Source organism: Bos mutus, chromosome X (assembly GCF_027580195.1).
Source record: "Bos mutus isolate GX-2022 chromosome X, NWIPB_WYAK_1.1, whole genome shotgun sequence".
NCBI lineage: Eukaryota > Metazoa > Chordata > Mammalia > Artiodactyla > Bovidae > Bos > Bos mutus.
In genome coordinates, this window is record NC_091646.1 from 2782746 (window position 1) to 2805036 (window position 22291).

A 22291-nucleotide genomic window follows, 5' to 3' on the forward strand; every position below is an offset into this window, starting at 1 on the left:
CCTATGTTATGTAGCAACTTCCCACTAGTCATGTTCTCATTCTTGACCAGATTTGTTCTGAGTAAATTTTCTTCCTCTTGGATAAGTTCTATTTAAAGAGGTCCCTCATTCTCCCATTTAATATGTTTCTGATATCCCACTAATTGTCAGATGAGACTAGATATGTGTGAATTGCAGCAGAACACAGGTTTGAGATCAAACTGGGTTCCCCCACCCTGGGCTATTTTTCCTCCAATTAAAATTATATTATGAATATTATCCTATGTCATTAAACTATTCTTCTAAAATATATTTGTTTTCAATTTTGTACTAGTACTAATGTTTACTGGAATATCCTTATGCACAGATACTTGTGGATCTGTTTTATTTCCTCAGAACAGAATCCTAGCTGTGGAATTACTGTGTCCAAGAGTTATGATCATTTGCAAAGACGTTGTTACATATTGTCACAACATCCCCAAGAAAGAGTTTACTTATTTCTATTTCAGTCAATGGTAGTTATTAGCACACCTTTGCCTGAAGCTTACCAGTACTGCGAGTTTGAAAGGTAAACCTGATATCTTTTTTGTGTGTATGAGTTGTGCTTTTTGATGACTAGTAGATAAAAATATATATATATACTTATGAATACATTGGCCATTTGCTTTTCTTGTCCCGTGAAGTCTCTATGTCCTCTTTGGTTCATGAATTTGCAAACTTTTGTTGTAAAGGGCCAGATAGTTAACATTTTTTGGCCACACTCTACCACATGTGGGATCTTAGTTCCCCAACCAGGGATCTAACCTGTTCCCCTTGCATGGGAAGCTTGGGGTCTTAACCACTGGACCACCAGAGAAGTCCCCCAGGTAGTTAACATTTTTATTTTTTGTGGCCTTATGGTCTCTGAGTCTTTGTCGCAACTATTCAACTCTGCCATTATAGTACAGAAGTAGCCATTATACAACATATAATTGAATAGGCATGACTAAGTTCTAATACAAAAATTGGCAGTGGGCCAGATTTGCCCACTCATGGGCCATTATTTTAGTTCATTGTGCTACTGGAGGTATTTATCACTTTCTTATTGATTTTTAAAAGTTCTACACATATTAAAGACCATTAGCCCTGTCAACTGAAAGAAATGCACCATGTGATAGCTGAGGGTTGTTTTATTTGGGGTAAAATAAGGACTACAGCCCAGGAGACAGCATCTCAGATAGCTCTGAGGAACTGCTCTGAAGATGTAGCAGGGAAGCTCAGCATGATATATTATTTTAGGGAAAAGGGATACATGCAATCAAGCATACATTTTGGCAGAGGCTTGCTGCTAGTCTCATGAAGGTTAGTACTAGTCATGAGGAACAGATGTCTCTGTTAACAATTTTAGTGCCTTTCTAGATATGAGAAGATACAAAATCTTCTCCAGAGAATATCTATCTGACTGTTCTGCCAGTTTTTCCCAGAACACAGAGTGCTTCATTCCTGATCTCTACCCTGAATTTCAGGATGTGCTGAAAGTCATTGACTGCAGGGTTAGTGACTTAATCCTTGCAGAGACAGATGGTAAGTACCAATTTTTAGTTGGCAGCCATTTGTAATAGATTTTGGAAATGCCTCCCTGCTTGTTCTAATATTTCATGTATTTCAGTATACTATAATTTTCCTTTTTTGCCTTTGCTTTTATTATTAGCAAGACTTTTCCCACCAAAAAATTCAGATAATGAATTACTTATGTTTTCTTCTAGTCCTTTTATGGTTTGAATATTTATGATTCACTTTTAAGTCTATCTGGAAATAATTTTAATGTGAGGCTTGTTGCAGAGAACTGATTTCATATTTTCCAACAAATAGTCAACCAATGGTGTCAGCACCTTTTATTGAATAAACCTTCTTTGCTCAGTGTGGCTTCTTTTAAAGTTAAGTCTCTACTAAGCTGGATGTGTCTCTATTGATCTTAAAGGTGCTATTATTTGAATCTAGCATCTGAAAAAATAATGGCTCTAGAATTCTCTTTACTGTAGGCGGCCTCTCAAGCTCCCTTTGTCCTTCCTTTAATCCAGTTTGAGATGTATGGAGAGTTCTGTCATGACTATAGCTATTGCTATAATTGTAGCTGCTGATGTCCTTAAATTTTTCTTACATCTCTGTCTCTTTGCATTTGTGTAGTCTCCTATTGCTCAGTGGAGAAATGCTTTCTTATAAAATCAGAGAAACAGAGAGTCTTCTTCCTGTTGTACTTTAGCCTTGGTTCACTCTTCTCATTGGCAATAGGCTTAGTTTCCTTATGTTGTGATGGAACTACTTGTCTGCACTACAGTATAACCCTTTCTTATATTTTTCTTTTTTTCTGTGCATAAACACTATCTTTTTTATGATTTTAGGCTTGCTGGACTCCCAAGGAACCCTACTCTGGACTAATAATTCGATTAATTGACCTTTCTTTTTCTAATTCCCCTGACCTTAATGACATACTCCCAATATAGTAGTATATTCACCTTGACCATTTCACCTCTGTGGTCTTTTTCTGACCATCTAATCAGAGTGGCACCTTGTTGTCTCCGTAGACCTTCTCATTACAGTTTTCACTCTGTTCTCTGCTCTCAACCTGTTAATAATAGAAGTATACTAAGGTTTAGATGCCCCAGGTGGCACAGTGGTAAAGAATCCACCTCCCAATGCAGGAGATGCAAGAGATGCGGGTTCAGTTCCTGGGTCAGGAAGATCCCCTGGAGAAGGAAATGGCAACCCACACCAGTATTTTTGCCTGGAAAATCCCCATGGACAGAGGAGCCTGGTGGGCTACAGTCCATGGGGCCACAAAGAGTAACTGAGGTACTGAGCATGTACTCAAGGGGCTGGATGTCCTTTTTCCTTCTTTGAGAAAAGGAATGGTTTCCACATAGAATACCACTAGGAAGATAAACCCTACAACCTTGGGAAATAATAGTTTTTTGAACTCCCTTCCTATTTTCAGGCTCAAAATACAACTTTACAACTTCTGAGAAAGACTCAAAATGGTTGTGTTTAAAATAAACAACATGTGGCCTCTATTCAAATATCTGCTTTCCTAACAAATTCGTATTCAAATCTTGGATTTCCTGCTGATTCCACATTATGTATATATAAAGGGCTTCCCTGGTGGCTCAAATGGTAAAGAATCTGTCTGAAGTACAGGAGACCTGGGTTCAATCCCTAGGTTGGGAAGATCCCCTGGAGGAGGGCATGGAAACCCACTTCAGTATTCTTGCCTGGAGAATCCCCATGGACAGAGGAGCCTAGCGGGCTACAATCCATGGAGTAGCAGAGTCGGACATGACTGAGTGACTAAGCATACACACACACACACACACACACACACACAGCTGACCCTTGGATAACATGTTTTTGAACTGAGTGTATCCATTTGTATGAAGGTTTTTTAAAATATGTATACTATTATGTTTATGATCTGTGGTTGATTGAATTTGCAAACAGAGAATCTGTGAATGTAGAAGGCTGACTATGGGACCTCAGTATTCATGGATTTTGGTAACTGCCCAGATCCTGGAACTTAAGGATACTGAGGAACAACTCTAGTTTGCATGGTGAAAGCAGGATGATATATAAAGATTCATGCATACAATATGGAGTTCATCAAAACTCTGTGGTTAACCCAAAGCTCTATCAAGTATGAGGTTTATTTTTAGTGAGAACTATGTAAACTTTTTGTACTAGAAGATCAATAAATACATTTACTAAACTTTACAGTTGAAAAAACTATATCATTAGTGTCCAACAGTGACAGTTTGGAATTTAAAAAGTGGATTACTCAAAATTTTTCAAAAAGCACTTACCTCTGTGTAATTATAGTGTTTTGTATGTTGAATGCAACTTTGCTTCATGCTGTTCCAAGTACCTTGCAAACATTTACTTGTAATTGTGGCAGCGCCCTTGTAAGTTCCCTTAAGTATGATAAACTCACTATACACTACAAAGAAACCAAGACCTGGAGGTAAAATGATTTGTCCTAGGATGTGTAGCCTGTTAATGAATAAGTGTGACCCTCTAAGTCTGACCAACCTCTTTATGCCTAACCTCACATATCTGGAGGTGACTTTTATATGTGGCAAATTCTTTACTGTTATAACCTAGAGGCTTCAAGTGAAGAAAATACATCTACCTCTTGCAGGAAGCATCCTTTTCTGTCCCTTGGCTCTGATCACAGTATCCCTTCATTTTCTTTCTGTGCTTATAAATACAGCTTATGTTATATGGACTTGCCTCATTTAAGAGTATATAAAGTGACCAAAACTTGAGGGGTCTCTTTGCTAAAATTCTATTGAAAGCTTCTTGAGACTGGAAATAATATGATCTTTATTTTATCCATCTCTCTTAGTACTTAGTTCAGGCTTCAGGATTACACACAGTAGGGGCTGGATACTGAATCATTCCAAGCAATATAGACTTAATTGAGGAGTGGTGCTCATGATAAAGAATCCATCTGCCAATGCAGGAGACCTAAGAGACATGAGTTCCATCCCTGAATCAGAAAGATACCCTGGAGGAGGGCATTGGCAACCCACTCCAATATTCTTGCCTGGAGAATCCAATGGACAGACGAGCCTGGTGGACTGCAGACCATAATGTAACAAAAACTGAGAAACAACTGAAGCGACTGAGCATGCTTGCCTGGGCAAAATTTTAATTAGCAAAATTAAAGCTTGTCACTTCCCTTTCCCTCTTTCTGTGCTCCTCAGTCTTGTTATTCTTCTCTATGGCTACTTCCTCTTCACTCACCCTATAGGAGGAGGAGGTATTGTGATGAGGGAGGGCCTTTGTTGGGAGCTCAATGGCTCCACAACACTGCAGTGACCTTTGTCTAAATTAGCCATATATATACAATGCTTATGTTTTTAGATCTTCGAGTCTGTAATTTTCCATTTCCCACTTAAAATTTCCCTGGTAATTAATACTGAATATCTGATTCCAGGAACCATGCCTCAGGAGAGTGTTCCTGCATGCAATGTGCATTAGTTATTAGGAACTGCCTGGCACTCATTTATAAAGCTGATTACAGGCCTCTTTTTTTCCATCACTTACAGAATGTTCATAATAATTGCACGAGTTCAGGCAGACTGTGTCTCTCCATGAAGCTATATACTTTCAGAGACAGAAATCTTTATCTTTATTACATGGCAGCTCACATGCTCACATCCATCACTTTTTGGAGTGTAGCTTATTTGCAGCCTGGTGGGAGTTATATAATCTGCCACTAAAATTTCAACAAGGAAATGAGAGGGAATTAAGAGAGAGGTGTACTGCTCATCTTCCCACAAATTCTATTTTGTTAATAGAAATGAAATCTCAAATCATTGACAAAGTCTCCTGCCTGTTCAAAGTACCACTGTTAATCTAAGTCATTAATAATCTCATTCCCTCTAACTCTGTCTCTCTGTCCCTCCCTCTCTGTCCCTCCCTCTCTCTCTCTCACCCATACACACCACACTCATACACACATGAAATGGATTGCGATCAATGTATAGTGAACATTAGAAATACCCCTGAAGTCAAGCCAGTGGGGTCTATTTGGGTGGGATTTGGTCATTCTGATCATAACAGACACTAATTTTATATCATGTTGGAAAATGTCCATGAGGTGGGATATGTGGAATACCACTAGACTGTGTCCATCTGAGGCAGGATTTCTAAAGTGAAAGTGTTAGTTGCTCAGTCACATCTGACTCTGTGACCCCGTGGACTGTAGCCCACCAGGCTCCTCTGTCCATGGGATTCTCCAGGCATGAATACTGGAGTGAGCAGCCATTCCCTTAGTATACTGAACTCAGTCCATTAGATGCCAGTAGAGCCACTCAACTCCCCAGCTGTAACAAATACACATATTCTGGAGCACAAAATTACCCCCAGTTGAGAACCCCTGGTCTAAGGCTATCTCCTTTCTCCTGTTTCCTCCCCATTACAATTACCAAAGATATCATTTTGAAAAATTCATCTGAGATCTAAGTTTCTAAATAGCCACATTTAAAAGGCACAGGCATTTCTTAGGAAAGGAATAAGACACACACCAATGATTCTCAACTTTGTCTGCATACACACTAGGATCACTTGGAGATCTTTACAATATACTATTATCTGGGTGACCTTACTGTTCCCAGAGATTCTGATGTTTTGGGTGTGATCTGGATATTGGGATATTTAAAAATTCTTCCTATGATTTAAATCTACTACAAAGTTGGAGAATCAGTGGTTCTGGAGATTTCCTTTAAAGAAATGGTCATTAAAAATCTGACCATGTTAGATGCTTAACAATATTCAAATCAGGAGAAACTGGTTTATTTGCTGGACTGTGGATATATCCTGGAAGGAAAATGATAGATATGAACTGAGTAACAGCTAATGTTGATAACAGATCAAGTAGAGACTACTTGGTTCCACACTATATATTCTGGAAAGTACTCGTACTCCTTGCCTGTCTCTCCCACTTGACATAGATAAACACATAAAAATGCTATTTTAAGATAGGAAGAGTATTTTTAGATCAAATTTATTGATGGAGAGACCAATTTTCCATTAACATGAAGGCAGTCTTGAAGGGAAATAAAGTAGCCAAAAGAAAAGCCACTCTAGAGCAGGCATGCCATAGAACAGAAAGTGGCTGATTTTGTTTAGTCCCAGAGACAGACAATAGAGGTCTGCCTTAGTCTCTGACACCTATGCCTGATTTTATGCAGATGAGTGACAGCTGGAAAAGTCATCTCTATCCTCATCTGGCTGCCTCCTTGTGTCACCCAGCAACCAGGAACTGCAGCAGAATTGGGCTCTCAGGGATGTCTGGCTCAGCACCTGATAGGTTGAAAATAGAGGGCACTGTCATTCACTTAAAGGAATCAATGATGAACAGTAGACAAAACAACTTTATTTTACCATTAACAGTCATGCTATGTCCATGCCATGGGCTTCCCTGGTGACTCAGCTGTGAAGAGTCTACCTGCAATGCAGGAGATGCAGGTTTGATCCCTGGGTTGGGAAGACACCCTGGAGAAGGGCATGGCAACCCACTCCAGTATTCTTGCCTGGGAAATCACATGGACAGAGCAGTCTGGTGGGCTACAGTCCATAGGTTCACAGAGTCAGACAGGACTAAAATGACTGAGCATGCACATGCATGTCAGGCCATAGTCAATCATTTCTGCCACAAACAGATAGGTAAGGTAGCTACAAAGTGTCTCCAGCTTCTCTCAACAGCCCATTATGTATGAATCTGTCAGTGCTTGAATTTTCCAAATTCATCCTTAATCATTAATTTATGTTTTCAGTCATTTTAATTTTGGGGAAAAACAATGTAATAATCTTAATATTTTTCATTTGTACTAAAAGTGTATACTAAAATCAGCAAATCCAAAGGTTAAAAAGGAACCTAATTCAGTTCAGTTCAGTTCAGTCACTCAGTCATGTCCAACTCTTTGTGACCCCATGAATCACAGCATGCCAGGCCTCCCTGTCCATCACCAACTCCCAGAGTTCACCCAAACTCATGTGCATTGAGTCAGTGATACCATCCAGCCATCTCATCCTCTGTCAACCCCTTCTCCTCCTGTCCTCAATCCCTCCCAGCATCAGGGTTTTTTCCAATAAGTCAATGCTTCGCATGAGGTGGCCAAAGTACTGGAGTTTCAGCCTCAGCTTCAGTCCTTCCAATGAACACCTAGGACCGGTCTCCTTTAGAATGGACTGGTTGGATCTCCTTGCAGTCCAAGGGACTCTCAAGAGTCTTCTCCAACACCACAGTTCAAAAGCATCAATTCTTCAGCACTCAGCTTTCTTCACAGTCCAACTCGCACATCCATACATGACCACTGGAAAAACCATAGCCTTGACTAGACAGACCTTTGTTGGCAAAGTAATGTCTCTGCTTTTTAATATGGTATCTAGGTCACTCCTAATTTTCCTTCCAAGGAGTAAGCGTCTTTTAATTTCATGGCTGCAGTCACCATCTGCAGTGATTTTGGAGCCCCCCAAAAAATAAAGTCAGCCACTGTTTCCACTGTTTCCCCATCTATTTCCCATGAAGTGATGGGACCAGATGCCATGATCTTCGTTTTCTGAATGTTGAGCTTTAAGCCAACTTTTTCACTCCCCACTTTCACTTTCATCAAGAGGCTTTTTAGTTCCTCTTCACTTTCTGCCATAAGGGTGTTGTCATCTGCATATCTGAGGTTATTGATATTTCTCCTAGCAATCCTGATTCCAGCTTGTGCTTCTTCCAGCCCAGCGTTTCTCATGATGTACTCTACATATAAGTTAAATAAGCAGGGTGACGATATATAGCCTTGAAATGCTCCTTTTCCTATTTGGAACCAGATTGTTGTTCCATGTCCAGTTCTAACTGTTGCCTCCTGACCTGCATGTAGGTTTCTCAAGAGGCAGGTCAGGTGCTCTGGTATTCCCATCTCTTTCAGAATTTTCCACAGTTTATTATGATCCGCACAGTCAAAGTCTTTGGCATAGTCAATAAAGCAGAAATAGATGTTTTTTCTGGAACTCTCTTGCTTTTTCAATGATCCAGCGGATGTTGGCAATTTGGTCTCTGGTTCCTCTGCCTTTTCTAAAACCAGCTTGACCATATGGAAGTTCACGGTTCACGTACTGCTGAAGCCTGGCTTGGAGAATTTTGAGCATTGCTTTACTAGCGTGTGAGATGACTGCAATTATGCGGTAGTTTGAGCATTCTTTGGCATTGCCTTATTTTGGGATTGGAATGAAAACTGACCTTTTCCAGTCCTGTGGCCACTGCTGAATTTTCCAAATTTGCTGGCATATTGACTGCAGCACTTTCACAGCATCATCTTTCAGGATTTGAAATAGCTCAACTGGAATTCCATCACCTGCACTAGCTTTGTTCATAGTGATGCTTTCTAAGGCCCACTTGACTTCACATTCCAGGATGTCTGGCTCTAGGTGATCACACCATAATGATTATCTGGGTCGTGAAGCTCTTTTTTGTACAGTTCTTCTGTGTATTCTTGCCACCTCTTTTTAATATCTTCTGCTTCTGTTAGGTCCATAACATTTCTGTCCTTTACCGAGCCCATCTTTGCATGAAATGTTCCCTTGGTATCTCTAATTTTCTTGAAGAGATCTCTAGTCTTTCCCATTCTACTGTTTTCCTCTATTTCTTTGCATTGGTTGCTGAGGAAGGTTTTCTTATCCTTCCTTGCTATTCTTTGGAACTCTCGTGTTCAAATGGGTAATCTTTACTTTTCTCCTTTGCTTTTTGCTTCTCCCCTTTTACAGCTATTTGTAAGGCCTCCTCAGAAAGCCATTTTGGTTTTTTGCATTTCCTTTCCATGGGGATGGTTTGATCCCTGTCTCCTGTACAATGTCCCGAATCTCTGTCTGTAGTTCATCAGGCACTCTATCAGATCTAGTCCCTTAAATCTTTTTCTCACTTCCACTGTATAATCATAAGGGATTTGGTTTAGGTCATACCTGAATGATCTAGTGATTTTCCCTACTTTCTTCAATTCAAGTCTGAATTTAGCAATGAGTTCATGATCTGAGCCACAGTCAGCTCCTGGTCTTGTTTTTGCTGACTGTATAGAGCTTCTCCATCTTTGGCTGCAAAGAATATAATCAATCTGATTTTGATGTTGACCATCTGGTGAGGTCCATGTGTAAAGTCTTCTCTTGTGTTGTTGGAAGAGGGTGTTTGCTATGACCAGTGTGTTCTATTGGCAAAACTCTATTAGCCTTTGCCCTGCTTCATTCCATATTCCAAGGCCAAATTTGCCTGTTACTCCAGGTGTTTCTTGATTTCCTACTTTTGCATTCCAGTCCCCTATAATGAAAAGGACATCTTTTTTGGGTGTTAGTTCTAAAAGGTCTTATAGTTCTTCATAGAACCATTCAACTTCACCTTCTTCAGTGTTACTGGTTGGGGCATAGGCTTGGATCACTGTGATGTTGAATGGTTTGCCTTGGAATTGAACAGAGATCATTCTGTCGTTTTTGAGATTGCATCCAAGTACTGCATTTCAGACTCTTTTGTGACCATGAGGGCTACTCCATTTCTTCTAAGGGATTCCTGCCCACAGTAGTATGTATAATGGTTATCTGAGTTAAATTCACCCATTCCAGTCCATTTTGATTCCTAGAATGTCGATGTTCACTCTTGCCATCTCCTGTTTGACCACTTCCAATTTGCCTTGATTCATGGACCTAATATTCCAGGTTCCTATGCAATATTGCTCTTTATAGCATTGGACCTTGCTACTATCACCAGTCACATCCACTAATGGGTATTGTTTTTGCTTTGGCTCCATCCCTTCATTCTTTCTGGAGTTATTTCTCCACTGATCTCCAGTAGCATATTGGGCACCTACTGGCCTGGGGAGTTCCTCTTTCAGTATCCTATAATTTTGCCTTTTCATACTGTTCATGGGGTTCTCAAGGCAAGAATACTGAAGTGGTTTGCCATTCCCTTCTCCAGTGGACCACTTTCTGTCAGACCTCTCCACCATGACCCATCCGTCTTGGGTGGCCCCATATGGCATGGCTTAGTTTCATTGAATTTGTGATCAGATTGGCTAGTTTTCTGTGATTATGGCTTCAGTGTTTCTGCCCTCTGATGCCCTCTCTCAATACCTACCGTCTCACTTGGGTTTCTCTTACCTTGGACATGGGGTATCTCTTACCTTGGACATGGGTTATCTCTTCATGGCTGCTCCAGCAAAGTGCAGCCGCTGCTCCTTACCTTGGACAAGGTCACCCCTCCTGACCTTGAACATGGAGTAGCTCTTCTCTGCCCTCCTGTGCCCTTGCAGCTGCTGCTCCTTGAACGTGGGGTAGCTCCTCGCGGCCATTGCCCCTGACGTTGGGCATGGGGTAGTTCCTCTCGGCTGCCGCCCCTGACCTCGGACCTGGGATAGCTCCTCTTGGCTGTTCCTGAGCCGTTGCAGCCTGGTGCTCTCAGTCGCCACCCCTGACCTTGGGCGTGGGGTAGCTCCTCTGGGCCGAACTTAATTAGAGGTTATTAAAGCCAGTGATTCTCAAATTTTAATGTGCATACGAATCACTTGAGTAGTAGTTAAATGATGTCAGTCAGGGGATTAACAGCATCAGCTTGACTTGGGAACTTGTTAGAACTGCAAAATCAAGGGCCCTCGTCCCCAAACTATTGCATGGGAATTGGCATTTATAACAAGATCCTCATGCAATCATATAGCTGGACGAACTTCTTTGAAGATTCAGTGTAGGGTGGGAAATCTCTCTAGGATTTATATTATAGTCTGCTGAATAATTGTGTATTCGCATTCTCTAGGCTTGCTTGCTTTAGTTCACTTCTCCAAACTATCACTGAGTATCTGCTGTGTTCCAAGCACTGAGGCTATAGTAGTTAACAAAGCATTCTCTGACCTTTAACCTTTGTCTTTCTCCTCCATGCTCATAATTACTAGAGTTCCCCTTTTTGAACCTCTTCCAAATGCTGTGACTTGGGGTGACCAAGGCCCATCCAACACCTGGTTTTAAATGAGAGCAAGAGAAATCCCAAGTTGGATTACAGAAATATTTTCTTCACTGGGTCTTTATTACTTCTAAATTTGCTCTTTCCAATCATTTATCCACACAGCAGGGTTATGATGTTTTGAACAATCCTCACCTTTCCTTCATTAAATTCTATGATCTAACTATGACTTTCTTGAAAGCATCAAGCTCTATTATACCTTAGTGACTTCATTCATGCTTTTCCCATACTGTGGAATAGTCTCCTCCTGTTCAGATCAGATCAGATCAGTCGCTCCGTCATGTCCAACTCTTTGCGACCCCATGAATCGCAGCACACCAGGCCTCCCTGTCCATCACCAACTCCCGGAGTTCACTGAGACTCATGTCTAATGTGTCAGTGATGCCATCCAGCCATCTCATCCTCTGTGGTCTCCTTCTCCTCCTGCCCCCAATCCCTCCCAGCATCAGAGTCTTTTCCAATGAGTCAAATCTTCGCATGAGGTGGCCAAAGTACTGGAGTTTCAGCTTTAGCATCATTCCTTCCAAAGAAATCCCAGGGCTGATCTCCTTCAGAATGGACTGGTTGGATCTCCTTGCAGTCCAAGGGAAATGTCCACTAATTTTTTGAAACACTTTCTTAAGTGGAACTTCTTCAGAGAAGCTGTACTTGAGCACTTCCTCTCAATCCAAATCAACAATTTTTGTTATCATCTTTCATTCTACTCCTTTATATTTCCTTAGTAACACAACATAAAATTGTGAATATTAATTTACAATCGTATGTTTATTTGGGGGATTATTTTTTAAGGGTCTCTTCTACCATAATCTAAGCTCCATGGGCCTAGAAACTATGTCTGGTTCTTCACCATGGATGCTTAAGACATAGAATAACATTGCACATGCTCAGTAAATATTTGTTGAATGCAATGTGTATTTTCTCTCACCAGCCTGTCTAATATTATTTCCCCAGGTGACTGTTTAATTCATTGTCATGTTTTATTTTCTTTGTAACAATTATTGTTAGCTGAAACTCTCTTGTTAAATAACACATTTATTTATGTTTTATTGTCTGCCTCCTCCAACTAAACTATCAATTCTATGAGTGAAGACCCTGAAGCATACTGCCTGGGTTTAAATCTCAGGTTTACTACTTACTGCATTTACACCTGTAAGAAACTCACTCATTTAAGCTAGCCCCATGCCTCATTGTTACAATTGTAGTAATAATTGTCCCTATTTCATAAGCCTGCTATGAGGATTAATTGAAAGATAATATATAAACCACCTATCAGGCTTCCCGTTGTGATGATGGTAGTTATTATCAGTATTATTCACATCTGATTTTTTGGCAAATTGATCAGTACCATTAACATGGTAAGTGTTCCATAAATATATATTGAATATATTAAGGAAAATGTTATACCTTATTAGACATAAAAATGATATTTTATTTGGCTTTTGAGGAACAGTGCCATTTTACCAAGTTTCATAGAAGTTATTTATCTGCCATAGCATCCTATAAAATTCCCCATTATGATTATGAGTAGAAGGGAAGTAAGTTAGCCTTTGCTGCTGGTATTTCTGATATTGGATTAAAGAGTGACACCTCTTAAGTATCTAGATCCAATTCCAGTCCCTTAATCAGTGTGACTAGATATTCTGCTCTTAGAATAGCTATTCAATTAAATTCTTCAGTACACACCCATTCCCAGCCTCACTTGGCCTATGGTGAATATAATTTTTGAATTGATTTTAGTGCTACTGTGAAGATAACTTCTGTCTGAGCAAGAAATGTATTCTAAGGGTAGAATTGGATGCTAATGTAAATTCTTCCACCCCTCCCCTTTTCAACAAATGTTAGGATATTCAGACAAGTTGGAGCAGGGAGATTCAAGCACTTAATTCATCCCTCTCTCCACATATATGAAATAGAGAAGCTTAGTGATTTATCATACTCTGTATTTTATTGTACTGTCATTTTTTTGTATATTTAAGTTTGGTTAATACAATCTTGACAGCAGGGTGGAATGTAATTTAGATTTTAATATTTTTAACTACAGCAATGGCAATGCATTATTTCTGCATATGGAAAGATTCCAGTTCTCTGATTGACTGATATAGCAGAGGGGACAAATATATATCCTCATGTTACTTTTGAAAAATGGAAGTGAAAGATCATCTCTCCATGTCACCAGTGTCATGACATAATAGATGCTTTGAATTATTCACTTGGTGCCAAAGATCCCATCAAGTTTTAAAATATATGTTTAGATATTTAAAATAGGACTATAGCACAGGAAATATAGTCAATATTTTATAATAATTTAAATGGAATATAATCTATAAAAATATTGAATCACTGTGTTATGCACGTGAAAATAGGACATTTTTATAAATCAACTATACTTCAGTGAAAAGGGGAGTTAATTTTCAAAATTGGTCTTTTAACATTTAGAATGCTATTATTTTAAAAAGAGTCACACAATAATGCTTATGTAGGTTAAATTATGGGGCTTCCTAGGTAGTGCAGTGGTAAAGAATCCACCTGTCAGTGCAGGCAATGCAAGAGATGCATGTTTGATCCTTGGATCAGCAAGATCCCCTGGAGAAGGAAATGGAAACCCACTCCAGTATTCTTGCCTGAAAATTTCCATGGACAGAGGAGTCTTGTGAGCAACAGTCCATGCAGTCAAAAAGCATCAGACATGAGCTACTGAGCACACACTTAGATTAAGTTATGCCTGTCCAAAGGTAAAATTCTGAATGCAAATAACTCATAAGGCAGATTTTCATACTGTTTCTAGAAGCCAGCCTGATAAAGAGGCTCTACTATAATGATTTTCCACTGTGGAGATGAAAATTCCAGTAGCATCAACTAGAGTTAAGTAAAAATGAGAGAACCAGAGTCTGTTTGACCTGAAAGCAAATATATGTGAGTTCTAGTCCAAGATTTAGGAAAATAGTTGGTCTACTTCCAGGCCTATGAAGCAGATATTTAGTTATCCAGTCCTCATCACAGGAATGTGCCCTCCGTTCATACATGATTTGAGTTAAAGAGGATGTCCTTTTTTTCACTCTGCATAAGTAAGCAGTATTTTAATCAGGTTGGAGTAATTACTGTGGATCAATGAACTAGGTCCTTCTTGGTCTTAACATTGTCTCCACAACTGTGTCAGATGTGTGATAGTTATGCAATATGTTGATATTGAACAAATAAACATATTTCTGTTATTTTAAAAATCATTAAAACAACAGAGTTATTAGTTGGAACTCAGGTCTTTTTTCATGCATTACTTGGAAGGCTGAAACTCTCCCTAGGGGTTAAGATGTCTTTGGGACAAAGTTTGAAAATCACAGGTGCCTGTCACTGTGAAAACTGAGATGAAACAATTAACCACTGCTAGTCTTCTTCTGTTATTCTGAATCCTATACCATATTCTTGCTTCTACTGTTTTTTATTTATTTATTTTTGCCTCCCTTGTCCTGCCCTATTTACTTATATTCTATCTGCAGTCTACAATTGAGGGAATATTAATGAAGGAGACAAGATAAGGCAAAATGTAGAAGAAGTGTGGAAATTATAGTGAATTGAGTTTCATACTCTGAGAAAGTGAAATGTGATGAGACTTCATGAAAAGAAAAATAGTGCAATTCCCTTTTATTTTCTGGCATCTCTTTCCAAGAAGGAATTTCACTGATAGAATATTTTCTGGAATACAGAAAATCAGATTAGGTAAAGAAAAAAAAAAAAAAAAAAGCAGCACTTCTGTTTGAAGAGGGGAAAAAGTATACTGAGGAGCCAGCACTAGACTATGGCACACACAGCTTCCCATCTACCTGAAATAGCATTTTAGATAACTAGGAAACGAGAATTTGAATGCATTTTGGAACTTATTTTCTGAATGTGGATATGCTTCTACTATCCAGACTGTCAGGATAGCCAGAGGCTAGCGTCTGACACCATTAGACTATGGCATTTCCTCGACAATCTGAATTGAAGCATGTAGCTCTACTTAGGAAAACAATCTGACATGACAGCTTCCCATGATATAGTTTAAACCCAGGTAACTGGATACACTATTTATTTAGGGCACATTTTTAGTAGGAGATTTCCCCATCAGATCAGCCTGAAGCAAAATTGAGAATAAAGGTATTTTTTTTTCTATGTAATCAACTTTTTTCAATCCAAGGTACATCACTGACCTGGGTCAACAGAATCTGGCTTGCAACTCCAATTCTGACTACTCTCTCCTTGAGACAATCCTTCAGGGTGCTCCACCAAAATTCCATGCCAAACATGTGCCACCTAGGCAGGATGGTGTGTTATGAACCCTAAATATAGAAAAGGACAGTCAAAAAGTTCAAAGAAAAAATGGAGCTAACTCCATTCCTTGTAACCCAAGAAAGAAACTTAATAGAAGAAACACTCAAAGGTATAATTATGAACATAAGAAATTATTCAAATGAAGAAAAGGACAAATAACTGATAATTGTTATATGACTGTTATATAAGAGTAGTAGCAGAAAGACTGATTCAGAGTGAATGTGGGCTTATAAGGGCTAAGATTCATAAAAGAGCTTTGAAAGTTATATTTCCAATAAGAGAGGAGCAAGGAGGGTCTGATGTTTGAAGTTGACAGAAAAAAAAAGTAGGAATGACTCCTTTGTTCCTTCTGTGTTTCTGTCTTCTCTAACTCTGAGAGTGGACCTCATACCAGGATGAGTAGTAGGCACAGGTTAAGAGATAATTAAATTTCCAGTAAATTTAAAGAAAGGACCTGAGTACTTTAAATAATTCCATTAAAATATAATAAAGAATTCACCCATTATATTGTTCATCTTTTACTAATTGTCTTTGATTAATTTTTTGAAGATAGAGGTGTAAGACATACAAACAGAACCTTAAGGTTCAAAATCAAATGAAGATAAATTCTGCATATTAAAGATGAGTAGTTTGATATGAAATCTGGGTAAAATCATATGCTAAATAAGTAAAAGGGTGATTGATGAGTTTGTACCAAAATATTCAATCACCTTTATGATGAAATGGATAAATATATCATGTTCTAGGACAGGAAGATACCAAACTGTAAACCTGTCAGATTCCCAACATTTATAGATTCAGGGATATCCCAGTCAAAATACTTAAGGGTTTTCAGGAACCTGACAGAAAGATTCTAAAACATATATGTAATCTTTCTGTAAGAACGCAAAGCCAAGAATAATCAAGACATTCTTAAAGAAGAAAAATGTAGAAGGGACTTGTACCATAAAATATCGAGACATTGTAAAATATATTCATAAAATCAAGGTGGTATTTTCTCTGATAGATAAACCAGTGGAACAGAATAGATGTGATTTGAGACAAAGGTGACACTGCAAATCAGTGGATAAATGAATGAGCTTTGTTATCTAAGTGGTGGGGAAATATGAAAACCAATCCAAACCTCTAGGATCACAGTGTACTCACAAATATGAAAGATAAATCTAAAGATATTTTGAAGATAAGACAGGAGAATAATTTGAAACCCTTATTATGTGAACTTCTTAAGACATAAAAAGCTCAGTCCATAAAAGGAAAGCAAAGATAAATTTAAGCACAATAAAACAAGGAGAACTTTTTATCAAAATAAAGCGTAGATGTTTAAAAAAAATAGAATCTGGGGAAATAAGTTTGCAATAGATAGAATTGAAAAGTGAGTGCTCTCTCAGAATGGATAATGAATTCCAAAAAATTTTAGGAAAAAGTATATATAAGAAAGTTGTTAAGAGAGTAAATACTGCGAATTCTCATCAGAAGGATAAAAATTTTTTCTTTATTTTAATTTTTCATATCTGTATGAGATGATCAATGTTAACTGTACCTACTGTGGTAATCATCTCACAGTATATGTAAATCAAACCGTCATGCTTATGCCTTAAACTTACACGTGATATAGGTCAACTATTTCACAAAAGTGTTAAAAATAAAGAAAGAAAAAGACAAGTCCTTCTTGAGTAAAATGCATAGGCATTTCAGAGAAGGAAGCACACATGACCCATAAACATATGAAAAGATTGTCAACTTCTTTGATCATAATAAAGCTTCAAATTAAACCTGAGATATCATTTCACATCCTCAATATTGGCAACAATTTAAAAGGCAGTCAATTATAAGTGTTCGCCAGGATAAGGACGATGGGAGCGCTCATGCACTGCTGTAGGGTAAAATGGTAGAGCAAATTTGGAAAACAGTTTTTCATTTCCTGGTAAATACAGCTGAGACATTTCTTGTTGTTCAGAGAGCAAGTGTTCTCCCACAGTCCCCAAATACCTTTCTGTTACATGGTACCATGAAATTAGTTTTGAATAACAGGATGTGAGCAGAAGTGACATGTCACTTCTGGATGGAGGCATTTAAAAATAGGTATAAGTTTTCCTATTGCTCTTCCCCTGCTTCAGTGACCAGGAAACTGTGTGTTGCAGTGGTGATACCATAAAATGGAAGCAATTTTGTTCATTGATTCTACAAATGGAGAAAGGTTTTTGACTTGCAGAGTTCTGACTGTGTGAGCAAAAGATAAACATTGGAGCCACTGAAATTTTGATCTGTCTTTATTATAACAGAATCTAGCCTATCCTAACTATCCTGTACCCTGTGACTCAGAAATTTCACTGTTATATAGACACTCCTGTATAAGAATAACAACATTGCCCATAGTAGCAGGGAACAGAAAAATAAATATCTATGAAGAGTTATGTGAGAAAGTAGACAGAAGTAAAAATAAAGGAATCATTATATATATATGAAAATGTATGAATATGAAATGCACAGTGTTTAGAAAACAAAGCAAGATTCAGAATAATACAAAAGTATGACTCCATTTTTAGAAATTCAATAAGATGCAAAACAATGTATTATTTAAGGACATATATGCAGGTGGTAGACTCTAAAAAAGAATGTAATTAACACAAATATCAGAATATTGGTTACTCTTGCAGTTTAAAGAATAAAAGTGGGAGTAATAATATCCATAATAATGATAGCCATTAATACTATGTGCCAGGTAATAATCTAGACACTTTTTATGTACTAAAATTTGTGCAAGTCTCTCAGTTGTTTCCAACTCTTTGTGACCCCATGGACTACACAGTCCATGGAATTCTCCAGGCCAGAATACTGGAGTGGGTAGCCATTCCCTTCTCCAGAGTATCTTCTCAACCCAGGGATCAAACCCAGGTCTCCCACATTGCAGGTAGATTCTTTACCACCTGAGCCACAAGGGAAGCCCAAGAATACTGGAGTGGGTAGCCTATCCCTTCTCCAAGGGATCTTCCCAACCCAGGAATCAAACAGGGGTCTCCTGCATTGCAGGCGGATTCTTTACCAACTGAGCTGTCAGGGAAAAAAACCTATGTGGCAAGTTCCCTTTTTATCCCCATTTTATATGTTGGAAAAAGAAGCACAGGGCAGATGTGCAATATTCCTGAGTTCATGAAGATAGCCAAGTAGTAGACCTTGAAAATTGAACTGACAGGTAGATATAATTCTGCATTCATAACTATTCCTAACTGCTAAAATAGAAAGTGACACATGGTGACCTTCTAAAGTATTGATAATATTTTATTTCCCAACCTGGGTAATAGATATATAAACTTTTATTTTATCATTCTTAATTATACTGTACAAAGTTATTTTATGTAGTATTTTGTACTTGTGGTATTTTAACATCTATGAAAAAATAATAGAAGAGAGTAACAACATTTAATTCCTCAAAGAATTAGGAACCAACAATGCTTTGGGTTTCCTTTTTAGAGAAACCACAGAAAACGAAGGAAGCCTGGATTGGAGCTATTAACACAAAAGATATAAGAAACCTTTGGGGAGGCCAAAGGTGGTTGTCAAGAACTCTGTGTGTGCGTTTGTGTGTGTGTAAATTATTTCAGCTTGGTTTATGGATAAGCTAGGTACAATAGTGGAGGAATTGTTTCAGTGAGAGCTTTTGTATCCTCTCATTTCTTCTCTGGCTTCCCAGGTGGCTTAGTGGTAAAGGAAAAAAAAAAGTCTGTTGCCAATGCAGGAGATGTAAGAGATGCGGGTTTGATCCCTGGGTTGGGAAGATTCCCTGGAGATGGGCATGGCAACCCACTCCAGTATCCTTGCCTGGAGAATTCCATGGACAGAGGAGCCTGGAGGACTGCAGTCCATGGGATTGTGAAGAGTTGGGCACCACTGAGTGACTGAGCACACACACTCTCACATTTCTTCTCTACATTACCTTAGGATGATCACTGCCTATCTATCACTAAAGAAGTTGACAATGACAGCCCAGTTTCTTCTGGTGCCGGTGGATGAATGTCAGGGCACTGTGAAGACCTATTGGTGTTTAAGAAGCTGCTATGGACAAGTGTAGACTGACCAACTAGTCTAGGGCATTCATTCATTCCCCCTATTCCCCACCATGGATTATGGAGAGTTCATGGATCATAGACTAAGGAAACTGCCTCTTTTAGCACTGCTTATTCCCCAAACCAGAGTGGTTGTGTAGTGAAGTGACTGACATGAATAAATCCATTTAATAGTGGTTCTTTGGTGTATAGAGCAGGCACTGTCTCTTGGGATGTATCCCCTACCAGGTATGATATAAACTGACTTAGAATGTGGCCCATCCCCAACACATAAAACCAGACAAGGTAGATTATATCTCTATGGGACCAAGAATGCAAAGACCAAAATAACACGACACCTGAAGAGTAAAAGAACCATAACAGGAGTACAAATAAGTGAACAAAACATATCACACAAAGAAGAATTTTTGGAACAAAGAAATCAAGAGCATAACATAATAATAAATATCCTCAAAGCAGTAAAGGATATTATTAATATTATGAAACAGAAATATGAAGATCATTAAACATGTATGTGGAATCAAAATATTAATAATTAAAATAAAGAACACAGAAATAAAGGAAAATATAATAGTGTGAAAGGCAAATGGGGAAAAAATGGAGAAAAAGTTCTACTCTAATGGTATTTACAATAAATATAATTATGCTAAACTTATAAACTCACCAATCTAAAGACAATTTTTTCAATTGATTTTTAAAAGCCAATAACATATTATCTATAAGAGACACACACAAAATAGTAAAGTTTAAAATACAATTATGGAAAAGATACACCAAGCAAAAAACAGCGGAAATAAACTATACAAAGAAAGAGTTAGTCACTCAGTCATGTCCAACTCTTTGCGACCCCATGGACTGTAGCCCACCAGACTCCTCTGTCCATGGAATTCTCTAGACAAGAATACTGGAGTGGGTTGCCATTTCCTTAGGTAGTGTATTAATCAAGGTTCTCCAGAGAAAAACAACCAGTGTGTGCATGTGTGTTTGTGTGTGTGAGGAAGAGGGATCAGGGAAAGAGAGAGAGAGATAAAGAAAGAGAAAACAGAACTAAAATTAAAACCTCATCTTACGGTTCTTTGACATATTTCCCAAGGATGAGATTAATTTGGAGCCATGAGCCATCGTCGCAAACAGGACCTGTTCCTTGGGTTATAGTGATTCGATTCAGTAAAGCAGAATGTTTTCCAACTACAATTAACTATTTGTTGTCAGGGCATTTTAGACTCTTTGTCTGCATTTCCTGGGCCTCATTCACTAGAAATCAAGGAGTCATCTTTCTTTGCTTGGCATGATCTAGTCATTATTTCTACTAGAACTTTCTTTGAGAAACAGTTATTTTAAATTGTTTTCTTCAAGGCAGTGTCTTATACCTTATCATATCTTATTGTCTTTAGACCTTGACTTCCTCCCTAGAGGGCAAGGATAGTGAGCCAAGCAGATGTTTTCTTATCAAGAATTCATAGCAGACCATAACAGACCTATTTATCCCATATTAGCATATCTCGTTAACTGTCTCAAGGACACAGACTGAATTGTTTTTGAAAAGGGGTCTCAAAAACCTCATCTTTTGGAGAAGAAATATTCCCAAGCAACTGCTTTCTTAACTCTCTCCTTTCTCTGTGGAAAATGAATGAAAATAAAATCTGAGTTGTCGCTGTCCATTTGAGCACTTTGCTTGGTCTGAATTCCTGCAATGATCACTAATATGAGGACCCATGTAAGCCTGGGCCCAGGTAGGGAGGCTGATTAGAGCAGGGAGTGACACTGTCTTATTCTGTGTGTAGATTTAATATTTAGCAAGTACCTATCAGTAGTGCCCATGCTAAGTGCTTTATGTATATTTTCTTATTAATCACAGCAGCCTCTGAGATACATACTGCTATAATCTTGACTTCATTTTTCATATGAGAAATCTGAAGCATAAAATGATCCAAAACAGTATCCACTTGTGATAGCTGGTAAGCCTCAGACATAGGAGTACAGATCAGTCCTGTGTGACTTGGAGCCCTCCCTTTTCCATTAAAACATGCTGTATGATTTATCAAGAAACTAACTCACTCCTAGGCACATGGTGAGTACTGAATAAATGACCCTCAGGTAATGAGTATAACTGAGACTGAATGCATTGCTGCTGGGGAAGAATACTGAGACAGCAAAGTCTATTATCCTGTATCTGAATTCATGACATGTCACCCATGCCTGTCTTAGGGTGCCAAATGGCAGGTGGTATTATTTTAAATTAAGGAAAATTTAAATAAATTTTAGTTTTGATCTTTTAATGAGAATTTTATGACACTCTAGAGAACATACCCAGATTCTTGAGTATTTTCCATCTTCCTAAAATAATGCTTTATTTTCTTTTACATTTCTCTTGTTACTTACCCCCTTTGGCTTACCAGATTAAATCTAAACCTCTTGGTCC